Source organism: Sciurus carolinensis, chromosome 7 (assembly GCF_902686445.1).
Source record: "Sciurus carolinensis chromosome 7, mSciCar1.2, whole genome shotgun sequence".
NCBI lineage: Eukaryota > Metazoa > Chordata > Mammalia > Rodentia > Sciuridae > Sciurus > Sciurus carolinensis.
This window is the reverse complement of record NC_062219.1, coordinates 51,356,690-51,366,859: the sequence shown is the minus strand read 5'-3', so window position 1 is coordinate 51,366,859 and position 10,170 is coordinate 51,356,690. Positions and strand designations below refer to the sequence as shown.

The 10,170-nt window shown below is 37.0% G+C and overlaps 1 pseudogene; it reads right to left on the bottom strand.

Annotated features, from left to right (window-relative positions):
- Positions 1-8,657: 8,657 nt before the first annotated feature.
- LOC124989212 (DNA-directed RNA polymerase I subunit RPA43-like) lies at positions 8,658-9,458 on the bottom strand (annotated as a pseudogene).
- Positions 9,459-10,170: the final 712 nt, after the last annotated feature.

Here is a 10,170-nt window from a genome sequence, read left to right as displayed (position 1 = left end):
CCTGAAAATGGTAGTCCATACCCGCAAGTTTCTTCCTAGGATCTGGGTAATACAAATTCTTCATCCACAGTCATTGACTGGTTGTCTGGCATTGCAGAATTTTTTGCCCAGCTCTGAGAAGAATCACTGTGGAGGGACAAGCCTCAGACTCCTATGTTATACCTGTGATTATAAACAGCACAAGGTTTTGTTGTACCATGAGTCCACAGCACAGAACTGGGTAGGAAAGTCCATACTACTATGAACTGCCCACAGGTGATGCTGGCCAGAATAAAATCTAATAGACCGAGGTCATGTGTTTCTACTTGGCAATGGAGCTATTCTAGAGGCTCTATGGGCACTGACCTAGGAGAAGGGGTCATTAGGATCTGCCTAGTGTTAGGTTTTTACAAAGTCCTATATTTAGAACCCTGTCTTATCCCCAGTGAATGGAATCTTGTTCCTCAGTCTGGTTCCTAAGTTGGAGTAATGTCATTGAAAGAAATCCCTTGGTCACTGTTATGGGTTGGATGTGAGGTGTTCCCCAGAAGCTCACATGTGATATGGTACAATGCAAGAGGGTTCAGAGGAGAATGATTGGGTTATGAGAGCCTTATCCCAATCAGTGGATTGATCAACTGATGGAATTAATTGAGTGGTAATTAAAGGCAGGTAGGATGTGACTGGAGGAGATATATATTTGGGGATGTGGGGTCGTGACTTTGGGGTATATATTTTATCTGGCAAGCGCAGATCTCTCTCTCTCTGCTTTCTGATCATCATGTGAGCTGCTTTTCTCCACCACTTTTCTGCTATGATGTTCAACCTCACCTTGAACCCAGAGTAATGGAGCCAGCTGCCTATGGACTGAGACTTCTGAAACCCTCATCCCCAATAAACTTTTCCTCCTCAATAATTGTTTTGATCAGATCCTTTAGTCATAGCAGCAAAAAAGCTGACTAAAAGAGTCACCTCAGTTGATGCCAAGCTGGGTTGCAGCTGAATCTCATAGTCACAAGAATTTGCACCTAGTCCTATGCTGCAGCTGGCAGTGATCTGGGCTGAAATAGGAGTTCATCACTTTTGGATGCAGATCTCTGCCTGGTGTGGGGGACATGTTTAGGTCTATATCACTGCAGACTAATAAATATCTCTAAATAGCTTGGTTAATTTAGAAAATGAGTAGCAGTAAGGTGGCAAAAATCTAATTGGTTTGAAGACATTGTTCAAAACAAAAGAAACAAAACAAATAACAGATATACATAAATAAACTAGGCATTTGATTTTTGGAAAATAAGTTAAATAATGATGAAAGACTTGTATAGAATATAAAATATGGAATAGGCAGAAATAGTTAGAAACCAGTAAATACAGAATAGGTAGAAAAATTAAGTTGACTATAGGTAGATTAAAAAATTAAATTTGAAAGTCAAAACTATAAAACTAATAATGAAAATACAGAAAGTTTGTGATATGCAATGTAGAAGGATTTTAAGATAAATTCCTTAAACCTAAAGGGAAAACCAATGTATTTTTTTTTACCTTAAATTGAGTTTTTATATGGTCTCTCCCAGCTGCAGTAGTCTGAGAATGTGATTATTTTAGTTTATTCAGTGCTTAATAAAGAACACCATAGGCAAAATTTATGGATCTATAATAATTTGTGATAGAATGTATAGAAATTTAGAACGAATGAAGAACTAATATTTGCTGGGTGTGGTGGCACATACCTGTAATCCCAGCAACAAGAGAGGCTGAGGCAGGAGGATTGCAACTTCAAAAGCCTCAGCAACTTAGTGAGACCCTGTCTCAAAATAAAAAATAATTTTAAAAAAGGGCCTGGAAATGTGTCTCAGTGTTTAAGTACCTCTGGTTTCAATCCCTGCTCAATCCCTGATACTATCTCCTCCCACCAAAAAAGAAATAAAAATTAAAAGTAATATTTATACTGGGGATGGTGAAGCATGACTATGACCAATGACTTGGAAGACTGAGATAGGAGGATTGCAAGTTTGAGACCGGCTTCAACAACTTATGGAGAACTTATTTCAAAGGTCTGGGGTGTAGTTTAGTGGTAAACCACTCCTTGGAACGATTCTTAGTCTAAAAAAAAAAGTAACAGGAAGTATTATTTAGACTAACAAGGTAGATTTCTGTAAATAGGAAAGAAACACAATAGGAAAATGGCAAGAAATTATGACCAAGACATATCCGGATGGCTAAAAATATACAGAAAAGAGAAACTTCACAATAATCAACAAAATACAAATGAAAACTCTAAGATACTGCTTAACAAAGTGTAAAAAAAGTGAAAATTGGATATCAAATGCTGGTGAGGAAACCTCATACACTGCTTCAGGGAACGTAGACTGGTATGATCACTTTGGAAAGTAACAAAATGGTACTTAAGTGAAATTGAGTAATTATTATTTTTACCCTAAACAACAGAAATTCTCATGACAGTGTACCAGAAAGTATTTATAAGGATGTCGATCACAGCATCATTTATGGTGGCAAAACAAAACAAAACAAAACAAACCCAGGAACTAATTGGATTAAATGTACAGTATAGAGCAGTCATGAGAAATTTTAAAGGACATTTAGCCACATGTGTAGATTTCTAATCCATACTTTAGTAGTCTAATACTACTTATGTAAATAACCACACAAAACAGTAATGTCCACATTTGAAGACAATCCCATACACATGTATAAGTAAAAATATGGAAGATGGATTGAAGGTACAAAATTACATACTTTAGATTGGGAACCAATGGAAGGGGAGAGAAATGGGATTGGATAGTATGGAGGGGATATACATCAATACAATGAAAGGAGGAAGCAATGAAGATAATGTGTCACGAATTGATGGCATGATCAGTCGCATCCTGCCCACCTGACATGCCTATAATAAACTCACAAATACACTTAAAAACTTACTTGCAAGAAATAGGAAGATTTGGTGACCTAATTTACTGGGGTTGGAGCAAGAAAGAGAACCGATATGGGGTACTTCTCCCACTCACCTCCACCATGGACCTTCAACAGTCAGTGAAAGATAATTTCATACTTGCTGGTCTCTGCTCTACAGAGGAGTTTACACTTAGTTCCAGGTGGGGTCTCTGGAGCAGGAGAACCCATGCGTGAGGACCAGTTTCTTAAACTTAACATGGTGAGTTAGTTTATCCTGAAAGCTGTGCTGTTGAGTTGCCTGGTCTGAGAACCCTAGAGGTCAAGCAACTCAAAAGATTCTATAGGTACCAAACTCAATATTCTGCTAAGGCTAGGCAGTATTCCTGAGACAAAGAGAAATAATTCTAAATAAAACCTATAAAGAAACTTTCTAGGAGTGTAGTATCTTGTCCTGTCATTACTAACTCACTTAGGAATCTCTGATGAGTGCAACTCAGGTTCACCCCTTTTCTCCTTTGGCTTTCCTACTGTTTAGGACTGGTCAGACTTCCGGCCCCTGATGAAAGTTCTCACTGTGCCCCACTGAAAATGTGCCAATGAATTCCTAATCCTGTAGATTCTTGTCAGAATCTGTTCATGACCTTTCTTGATGAAAATGTGAAGAATGTTCTACTTTAGAATAGCTCAAAAACTCGAGCACACCTTCAACAATGAAGACCTTTTGGTAGGAGGTTGCAGAAATTAACTAGAAAACAGTTTGATTAAAAAAAAAACCAAAATTATTCTTTAGAAAAGTCTTCATTTGTAAGAAACAGATGAAATGCTTTTAATTAAATACATTCATAACTAGTTTGTATTATATAGAAAAATTAAGAAAGTTGCAATGAAATTTGCTAGTTAGGACAAAGGGACAGTCAAAGTTAACATGGGTTTCCTCCATACACTGATCATCTGGACAGAATGTGTGTTGAATCTTACAGGGGCTGCTGGTAAGAACTGAAACTGCCGGCTTCAACAGAACAAATTGCTTCCTTACTAACAGATATTTGCCAAAATGTGTTAATAAGATTTCCTACTCTGTACTTGGTACTGTAGAAAAAAGAAACCAAATTGGCCTGTATTTGGCTATGTGCGCCTAAGGACACATCATGGGTCTCTGCCTTTTTAGAGAAACCATTTCTTTTGGATTTTAGCCCATTCCACGATTGCCCAGGAAGACCTGGGCATCAATGTGCCCGAGAGATTCCTGCAGTAAACGCCTACCATTATGACACTCCTGGTCACATAGATGGCTGAAGTACTGACAGATCCTATTAGAAGGTAGCTTATTGCCAGTGGTGGTGGAATAATATCAATCGAGGACAAGGCCCAGATTCCAGGACTTTATGCTGTCTTTCCTCAAAATAAGCCAGCTCTCCCTTGAGGGTAGTTGCTGTTAAACTTGGAGAGGGAAAAGCAAGATAGATTTGGCAGAGTTTAGTTGATGGGGAGCAGTAACACTTCCAGAAATTTCTAGGGTAAGATTAAGAGGAGGAAACGCAGCAGTCTTGTAAAAGCAAACAAGTGGTGATGGACAAAACTCAATTATTCACAGCATCAATCAGATTGAGCATGTAGAGTTGCCTTGATTTCATAATTTTATTGGAGTGTGTCCAGAGACTATGGAAAGACAATTATGTTAACTACATGGATTTGTGATTGAAGAAATGATAATACATTGAATGAATGATATTGTGAGCATTAAATTAAAATTTCTCTTGAGAAAAAGTCCTTTTGTATTTCTTTAATCAGGAATATTGCTAATCTCCACTGCTCTGCTTTGGCGTTTGTCTTCCCCAGCTCTCCTCACAGAAGGCTGAATAGAGTAACAGGCACTCTGATCTCCCGACATGAAAGCCTCACTCTTCTGCCAGCCATAACATGACAGTTAATGGCTTCCCCTACTGCTTCACCATTGACAAGTGAGCTTGCTTTTGAGTTAACAAGAGTGTGGAAACAAGTACCCTGCTCTGATACAGAGACAGCGGGCTACTATAAATGAGCTCCTGTGGCCAAACAGCTTTGCACCTGTCATTTCTGTCCTTTCTAGTTACTGTATGGCTATTCATCTCTCTCCTCTTCCATCTTTCCCTGGGACCCTAGTTGGTAGCAGTGAGTGTGTGTGTGTAGCATAGACAAATCACAGTGCTACGGTACTAGTCACATTTTTTTCTAAGGTTAATTCCTAGAATAAGAAATTATCCTGCCATTGGGCTTTGGGTGAGGTTTTTATTTTATTTTTTAAATTTTGATTTATTGTACACAAATGGTGTACAACTATCATTTCTTTGGTTATACACTAAGTCATATCATTTACGTAATCATACATGGGTAATGACATTTGCTTCATACTTTTTTTTTGGGTGAGTTTTTGATGCTGCTTCCATTTTTGCATTTTTGTCTACTAGACTCATTAAATCTCTCTCTTTCTCTCTCTCTCTCTCTTTTTTTTTTTTTTTGGTGCTGGGACTTGAATCCAGGGCCTTGTCACAAAGCTGTACTATTAGCTCCTATTTTTTAAATATATATTTCTTTTTAATAAACACATAGAAATTGTACATATTTGTAGGGTGCAGTGTGACATTTCAACATATGTATGCAATGTGTAATGATCAGGTCAGGGTGACTGGTATATCTACCACCTCAGACATACATCATTTCTTTGTGTTGAGAGCATTCAAAATCTTCTCTATTAGCTGTAGTTACCCTACTGAGCTACAGAACACTAAAATTATTCCTCCTATCCAACCGCACCTCTGTACATGGTTTTTATTATTATTGTATATTGAGGACATTTATTTTGAGTGTTTAATTTCAGTGGAGTGTTTGGATGAATTAGAAGGGTTGCAATGGATTGTCTTTACTATTACTATTTAATTTAGAAGTACTTGTGCTGCTTCCTGGTGGCTCTTTGTGAGCTGATAGGGAAAGAGAGGGAAAGCTGGAGAGATATTCTCCTCTCAGAAAAGAGGATTGAAGAACCTAGGCATCATGGCATAGAAATATAAAAATGCAAGTAAAAAGGTGATTATGATGTTAGAAAAATTCTTCTAATTCTTATTAGACTGAAATTATTTGACCCATAGAGTATTGGTCAAACTTGAAAAGCAAGAAGCAAATTTGCTCTTGAACTTCTGTGATTCTTTTTTTTCTCTGACTTCACTGTCAATGAACTTCTAGAAGGCTGTGGAATAAAAGAACATTTCCATGAAATAGCATAAGAAGTATGATCAATAAAAATGGCAGTATGGCTAGATAATATCCTAGAAGCCAGCACTACTTGGGATTGTTCTTCTGTTTTTGAATTTTTAAAAACGAGTTTTCTTTTGAAAATCTAAATGTCAAAATTTTTTTTTTCCAAAAAAGTTGTGGTATATGTGGGTTAATTAAAATCATTTGGGTGAAAAGAATTTTGCCAAAGGTAATGAAAGTAATATCAAACAGAAATAATAATTCTGTCATTCATAGTTGAGTTGTTTAATTTGGAATATATATTTATATTTCAAAATTAGGGAAGGACATTTTTCTTTGTGTAATGTTTCCTATGGGCCTGCAAGCAATTTGTTATTTTTGAAATACATGATTACTAGCTCCAATCTTCCAAACAAAAATCTATGTGAGTTTGGTTTATTAGGAAAAATTTTGACGACACATACCTTGTAATTTATTTGTTTTTTAAAAAAGCAAAATAATACATTAAACAGAATTCTATGCTATAAGGTTCAGTATATTATAATTACATAGTACTTTTAAACCATCAAGTTCTTTATAGAAATCAGATATAACCAACAATTTTTAAAGGAACTTTAGCCTGAGAGTGATTTTCTATGATGTTGCTAAGTGGCAATGTACCACAGGGAAAGGAAAGTTACCCTGAAAAATTGGCATGTTCAAAAATTAGGATAGCTGGACCACTTTTTCTTCTTTTCCTCCTCCTCCCCCTCCTCTTCCTCCTCCTCCTTTTTCTCTTTCTTCCTTCCTTCTCCTTTCTTCTCCTCCTCTCCCTCTTCCTCTTCTTCTTCTTCTTCTTCTTCTTTTTTTTTTTTTTTTTTTTTTATTTGGTGGTAGGGAAATGGAATCCAGGACTACAAACATGCTAGCCAAATGCTTTATCACTGATCTACTCTCCCTGCTCTGGTGCTTGCTTCTAGTTAGTGATGTAAAAAGGCTCAATACAGCCCTAGAGACACAGAGAGAAGTGAGCACCTTCCCAGACCACATTAAAGCTTGGTCCAAATTTTCTTTCTAGATTGAGAGGGAGAAACACACAGAGGAATGGTTGGTAATGTTGACAAAGTGCCAAATGAAATTTAAAAAGTTGGCCTCTTGAAATTAGAATTATAAATTAAACTATGTATTTTAGTTTCATTTAGATATTTTCATACTGAATGATTGCTTTTCGCGTAAGTGGGACTTTGGGGGAGTGAATTTGAATATTACTGTGAAATTTTACATACTTGATGGCAAGTTACAGCTTCACTAACCACAGAACACTAAATTTTGTGACAGGAAGACACAAAGGTTTAAACCAGTGATTCTCAGACTTAGCGTGTATTCATGTTACAAGAAAAGATGGTACAAATTGTTATGGGGTGCAACTTAAGAACAGACCAATCACCACTGAGAAGTCAAAATTTGAGAGTCTTTATTAAGTCAACCTGCTGACTGTCTCACAAAATGCCCCCCAAAAAAGGGCTACTGGGAGAACCCAGACTATGGGGTTACAAGGGGTTTTATACCATAAATCAGTACATCAATCATAAGTGTCTGTTACTATGATTCAAAATTACAAACCAACATTATGGAATCTGAAATCATTAGCAGAGGGGGAGATGGGTCAAAATAACCTTACTTAGGTACAAACTACAAAATGGTCACTAACATCTAAACAATCACTGTTGACATCACTGTTAACATGGTACATTGTTGAGGAAACTAGGAATCAAAAAGAGAAAAATTTTTCATTATACAAGAAATGCCATTTTGTCATTTTGTATTGCCAAAAAAGTCATGTTAAGCAACTGTTGATGGGTACAGAGGCAGAGCGTTCCCATGGGAGAAGCATTTCCTACATAACATGGAGTTTCAAGGTAAAATGGAATCTGTTTAGTCATTGCACATATAGCCTGGCCTATAACATTTCCATGGAGTCAAATATGTCAACCTATCACACAAATGTGTAGGCCTCGAGCTAAGGGATTCTGACTTAGTAGTTCTAAGGGGGAGATGAGGATATAGCATCTTATTTTTTAACAGATTTTATTTTTAGAGAGCAGCTCTAACCATTTTATTCTGTCTGCATTAAAATGGCACTTTGATAACATTGGTAATATCCAAATTAGCCATTTAAAAAAAATTTTAACACAGAATCCCTCCAACTTCCAATCAATTGTTCAAGTGTTCACTGTTTTAGAAACTATAGGTACACATAAGCTTGTTTGCTTATTTATTTATTTTACCATACTGGGAATTGAACCCAGGGATGCGCTATGCTTGACCTACATCCCCAGCTCTTTTTGACACAGGGTTTCGAATTTGCACAGTCTGGCCTTGAATTTGGGATACTCCTGCCTCAGCCTTCTGAATAACTGGGTTTACAACCATGCACCACCACACCTGGCTCAATATAAGCATATTTCATAAAAACATTTAAATTTTTTCATTCAAAACATTGACTCAGCTATTGTGTATAAATCTTTTATCAACTGAATCATGTTTAAAGTGCACTAAAGAAAATTACTTTTTTGTTTCTTCCTAGGTGAGCATTCCAGAACTGGTGTAAGTTCCACCTTCTCTCCTCACTTTTTTTTTTTTTTTTTTTTTTTTTTTTTTTAGCAGTCTCTTTGGTAACCACTGGACTCTCTGCCTTGAAAAATAGTAATCTGATCTTTCTGGTGCTGCCACCGCTTTTTTTCCTTTGGTTCTTCCTCTCAGAGGCCATTTATGTTATTATTAACTGCTTCTCTTCCTCCTTCTTCAGAGTGACATCTGTAAAGTCTGCTAGCTCTGCGGTACCCTCATTTACTTCATAAATTTCTGTGTCTTTTTTTTCCTTCTTCAGAAGTTTTTCAACAGCTACCTCAGTGCTGGTTGCTGCTACTTCTTCAGAAACAATAGAGCACTTGGATTGAAGACTAGAAATATTTATTTTTCCTCAAATGCAGAATACTCAGCAGTATCAGAGTCTAAATGAAATGAGTTCAAATTCTAGTTCATGACCCAGGTTTATCTCCAGGATTTATCACTAATCAGCTGAGGCATTAAAACACCCATGTATTAAATAGTCAATGTGACTAAGACACTTCATTATCCATACCCATAAACTTTTACCCAGGTTCAGGTCTAAAAATAACAAAATCAACTTTAATGTTCAGAGGAATGTTTCCTTAAGCATCATATATATCTTCCAGTTCACCCAGGAATTTAATGTTATCATATGTTATAGAGACACGTAAAAGAGGTCTCAGGGTTTTCAGTCCATGATCAGTTGGCTCCCTTGTTTTGGATTCCCTGGTTAGGCAGACCATAATGGCAGGGAACATGTGGTGGGACAGTGCTGCTCACTTAATGGCAACTGGGAAGCAGAGCAGGATGCAACATTTCAAATAAGAACCCCCTGTGGTTCTGAAGCCAGTGGTCTAGGGGCTGTCATTTAGAGAAACATGACTTAGCCCACACAAAGGATGTGGATGTTTGCAATCAGTTATAAATGATTTATTGAGAAAAGCTAAGTAGTAATTATTTTAGCTGCGGAGTGTGTGTATGTGTGTTTTGAAGAAATTGGGAAGGGAACCAAAGATGAGTAAAATATAATTAATCTGGTATTATAAAAACTTGAATGCTCTATAAAATGCAGGTGCTACCAGGGCACATGATGGAGCTAGGGTTGAATTTCTTAGGTTCCTTCCTCACCCTCACATCGGTGCTTCGTCCTTGCTCTCCTATCTCTTAGAAATATCCATCCCTCATACTCCAGCCTCCCTCTCATCAGCCAGACTCTGTGACCCCGTCCCTTCCTGACACTGACCAACAGTCGACCTCCTTCCTCAGTCACTATCTTGCTCCTTTCCCTGCTTTTATTTTTCTCTCTATGACGCTTACTGAAATGATATTATTTATTTGCTGAAATAATGTTATTTCTTTAGTTTTTAGTCTCTTAAGACCATAAGCTCCAGGAAGAGAGAAATTTTTGTTTGTTTCAGTTATAATTATTTATTTAGGATCTATCATTGGATAGTC